This window comes from Maylandia zebra, linkage group LG23 (genome assembly GCF_041146795.1).
Source record: "Maylandia zebra isolate NMK-2024a linkage group LG23, Mzebra_GT3a, whole genome shotgun sequence".
NCBI classification, from domain to species: Eukaryota; Metazoa; Chordata; class Actinopteri; order Cichliformes; family Cichlidae; genus Maylandia; species Maylandia zebra.
Window position 1 is genome coordinate 17883263 of NC_135188.1, and position 4899 is coordinate 17888161.

Below are 4899 nucleotides of genomic sequence, written 5' to 3' on the forward strand. Positions count from 1 at the left end.
GCTGTCCGCTATCACTGCCAATTGTCAATAAACACTTCATCTGGCTGCTGAATCTTCACGTGACATATTACAAAGTCTGTATTATTAAGTCTGTCATTAGGTACCATTCTTCTTAGTTTACGGCGCTGTTGTTCAATCGGGGGACGCTCTCTGTTGAGGAGAAAAGCCAAAATTTGTTGCGGATACGGATTATCCATTGTTTAAATGTCCCGGTAGTCGAAAAGGAGGCAGAGCTGTTGAGAAATGCTAAGAGCTAACTGGGCGCTAACCGTGTCATTCAAATTTTTTTTTTTTCATTAGTAATATAAACATACAAACAAAATGCACCATATATTATAGATTCAGAGAATAGACATTTCTTACATATTAGCAACTTTCATACATAGTGAAAATAAAATATAAAGATGGGGGTCACATAATTTAACAAATTATTAACTCACTAAATCAAAATCTTCCATAAAGGAAACAAAAAAAGCGGCCTTTTTCTTTTTAACTAAAGTCAAAGATTTAACCAACAGGTTTAAGTCGTTTTTCCAGTAAGCTAGTGTTGGTTTAGCCTTAAAAAAGTGACATTTATGTATAAAATGCTTGCACAAGGGCAGCACGGTGGCACGGTGGTTAGCACTGTTGCCGCACAGCAAGAAGGTCCTGAGTTCAATTCCACCATCAGGCCGGGGTCTTTCTGTGTGGAGTTTGCATGTTCTCCCCGTGTTTGCATGGGTTCCCTCCGGGTACTCCGGCTTCCTCCCACCGTCCAAAGACATGCAGCTTGTGGGGACAGGTTAATTGATTAATCCAAATTGTCACTAGGTGTGAGTGTTCAAATGAATGTGAGTGCAAATGGTTGTTTGTCCCTGTGTGTTGGCCCTGCAACAGACTGGCGACCTGTCCAGGGTGTACCCCGCCTCTCGCCCTATGACAGCTGGGATAGGCTCCAGCGCCCCCCCGCGACCCTGAAAAGGATAAGCGGAAGCGAATGGATGGATGGATGCTTGCACAAGATTAATAACACATTAACACCATAATTAGCTTTCTTTTCTTACAAAAACACTCCAAACATTATCATATTTAAGGTAAATGGGGTAATTCGAATCCCACTGGAATAAAGCCAGGTATGAAAATCCAACCAAAATATTTGTATAAAATTGCACAAAAAGAATAGATGGTCCAAATCCTCCTCTTCCGTTTCACAAAATACACAATTACCCGTTTCTATTTTGAATCTATCACTAAGGAGTCTATTTGTCGGGTAAATTTTATTCAAGATTTTAAATTGGACTTCTTTCCCTTTAGGAGGGATAGGGAAGGTGTGTCATTCAAATATCCGGTTGTTCAGTCTGACGTCACTAGCCGTGTCTGGGTCTAAACTCCGCTGCAGGTCCATATATCAAACGATCACTGTGGCATTACTGAGAGTTGAAAAACTGTGTAAAGTCTTTCATCTTTAATAAAATGATCAGCGTTCTGCTCTACCAGGTGTAACAATTGAGTTTAACATCCAGGCATCCATGAAAACGGAATTTATGACATTTAACGGAGTTAGAAGTTAGCAGGGAGCTAGCTCGCTAGCTTCTATCTAAATACAATATAGCATGTCCTGACTGCGGGGTTTTGGAAACAAATTAAAACGTACAGCTTTCTTATCACTTCCAGCATAAATGAAGACAGAAAACTAAACAGCAGTGACGTTTGTAGGGTTACTGAAGTTGGGCTAGCTGGTATATAATGATGTGCTACGTGACCGCTAGCGACATAGCTATGTTAGCATAATATAAACAAGCTAACTTTTTTTCCACTCGATAAAAGTTAACGTGAGTTTTCTCGGTGGTCAGAAACAAATGTAATCGCATGGCAGGATGCTGTAAAAGGACCAAACTTCAGCCAGGAGAACAACTGAGATAATCCATCCACAATACGAGGTTAGTCATTCATATACTGCTGCATGGGCTGGGCTGTAGTTACATCCTAAGGTTTTAAAAACTGAGCTTAAATAAATGATTAGCGGTAATAAAAGCCGAGGGAGGTCAACAGTGATCACTGACTGTTTTAGGAGCTTTTTGAGATCAAATAGAAGAAAATACATAACATTAAACATGTTAACAACACAAAAGCCATATTAAACGCAGACTACTTTAGACCCGGAAGTAGGATTCGTCGCGTCATCACTTAACAACCGGATAGAACGAGAAGGGTCTGGCTGCAGCCACTGTGGAGCTCCACAGTAACCGGATACACGTGACCTCCACAGTAGCCAGAAGCACGTGACCGCCACAGTAGCCGGAAGCACGTGACCTCCACACTAACCGGAAACACGTGACCTCCACACTAGCCGTAAACACGCATGGATACCATGGAAGTCTTGCAAGTTGATCGCAAAGGTTGGTTAAATCTTTCTTTAATAAATTTGCCGTTAGTGATTTCATAATTCTAGGAATCGTCTAGTTTTCTTACAATGATTATGTTGCCACTTTTTTTGCGTTACAACAACATTCCTCCTTATTCTAAAGTTTTATCATCGTGCTCCATGGCAGAGAAACACACAGATATGCTTTTTCCTGGGCCTGGTTTAAGTAAGAGAGCTGGATTAACGGCTTCTGTGGGCGAGAAGAAGCAAAAAACACATTTTGCATTAGAGTATGATTTATTGTTGGCGTCAGAGATGCAAAATAACGAATACTTCAATACTGTACTTAAGTAGAATTTTCTGGTATCTTTACTTTACTGCTGTACTGTTTTGTGCCTACTGTATACTTCTTTATACTTCTCACATTTTAGCACGCGTATCTGTACTTTGTAATCCGTACATTTGTAAATCAGCCCCCCACACGCGTGCTTTGGACGCAAGATTACTTCAAAATTTTGTACATAAATTATATTTTAGACCCTGTACTTCTTGCTTCGACTTGACTAAAAAGTCGAGTCAGTGCTTTCTAAACAGAGGTATCTAAACTGTAGTAAGGAACGTGTGTACTTGTGACACCTTTGGTTAGCGTCAACACTGTAAATTTCGTCACAAACAGATTTAGATATTTATCAATACTTCTATTCGTTATTCTTTTCTGTACAGCTTTTTTATTGCCCAGATTTTAGTTAGCCCCTGTTCAATTGACTGTTATATGTCAATAGAAACATGTCTCACAAATTAAAGTGTCTTGTAAAATATTTGTGTTTTTTTTTTCATGAATTTTCTTCCCAAATCTATTACATGCCAACTGTAAATTGTTATTCCTGCTAAAACCTTAACTTAAATGTGTATATGGTGTTTATCTGTTTCTCTCTCTGTTTTAGATGCACATATCAATCTGGAATTCGGGCTTAAAGCCAGAATTGCAGGAATGCAACACGTGTTGCAGAGGACTCTTTCACTGCCCTCTGTGCCCCACTTTCAGCCCTACTGTCAGGGCAAAGATTGAGGAGCATCTAAGTGTGCATATAAAAAATGCTTTGCCTTTCAAAGGTATGTTTGTATTAAATATACTTTATAGTTATAAATATGCACTTTTTTAAAGCACTTCTGCAGTATCTTTGTTGACTTAAAAGTTGCTGTTGATATTGTACTGTTCATCTGCAACAAAAATAGTGTTTTTATAAAATATATTTTTATTTACTTTTCACCACTTTTCTTGACATAACTTTTGTGATCCATACCATTTAACTTTCATTATTGAGGTTGGCTTGGATGTTTTTGTTAACATGTACAATCTGATTGTTAGACAAATTGATTGCATTCTATACAACTACATTTAAATTACATCTGTTTGTTTGTTTGTTTGTTTGTTTGTTTTTTTTCTCTTACAGATAAAATGATATGCCGGTGCAGGCTGCCTTGTAGGACAACAGGACACTTTCACCGCCCTGTCTGTAAGATTACAATCATACAGCGTGGGGATATGGCAAGGCATTTATTGTCTTGTCAGCATTCTTCAATGCCAAGTCAGCCACCATTATCAGGACTGCTCCCCGCTGAACTCTCCGAGGAGACCCGTATTCCTCCGGCAGTACTCTTCGAGGAGCCCCGTCTCCCCCCCAAGGTTTTGTCTTCGGTTTCTGAGTCTTTGTTAGAACATTCATATGCTCTACCCTCTGTGTTCAATAAAACTGCAGCTGATGGAAAGTCCATGAAAATGACATGCCCTCACTGTGGCCTTACTCTTCGTAGCTCTGGCAAGCTATTTGCACACTGGAGAGAGGAAGCCAAACTGTGCTTGAAGGACAACACGTGCCCATTTTCAGACTGAAAAAGCGCAAGTTCCAGGAAGTCAGTCAGGTCAGTATTCACTTTAAACAGTAGTGTAATTACATGGTTAGTGAAATTTGAATAACTGTTAAAAAACTGTTCTGCAACAGAGAAATAACTATGTTTTCATCCCCATTTGCCTGACACAGGAGCCAGCAGTTGTTGAAGATCTGCTGCATCCTGCTGTGCAGTGGGTTGTCCAAAATAAGGCACTTTTCCGTGGACATGTAACAATGCCCAAATATCTGTCCTAAAATCAAGGGGACCAGCAGAGGGTCTTAAGAGACATGTCAGAGGAAGAAGACACTGGAGCAAGGGACTTGTTCCTCTTTGTTTTACAGTTTGCAGAGGACATGGAGCTCTTTTTGAAAGCATGTGCTGATGAGCAGGGGCTAAGGGTCAGTGCTATGTTTGACATGTAATGGACAAATGAAGGCACTGGCTGTGTTTGTTTGTTTGTTTGTTTAATATGTTGTTGTTTTTTTGTTTTGCGTTTTGGGTAGTACAAAATTCAAAATGTTGTTCACTTTATTCTGTGTCCATACTTATAATAAAGGATTACAGTGAAACAGCATTAAATGTAAATGTAACAGCATTTTTTTTAAACTTGTATTTTCAAAATAAAAAGCTTATTGTTGATATTAACAGTAAAGAATTGCAAT

The 4899-nt window shown here is 39.2% G+C and overlaps 1 long non-coding RNA gene across 1 annotated transcript; it reads left to right on the top strand.

The window, feature by feature from the left end:
- The first annotated feature begins 1427 nt into the window (after nt 1-1427).
- Nucleotides 1428-4687, top strand: LOC106676418 (uncharacterized). Its single transcript, XR_013095515.1, has 4 exons — nt 1428-3457; nt 3799-4031; nt 4160-4267; nt 4387-4687. It is a non-coding gene; the product is annotated as an uncharacterized LOC106676418 (long non-coding RNA).
- Nucleotides 4688-4899: the final 212 nt, after the last annotated feature.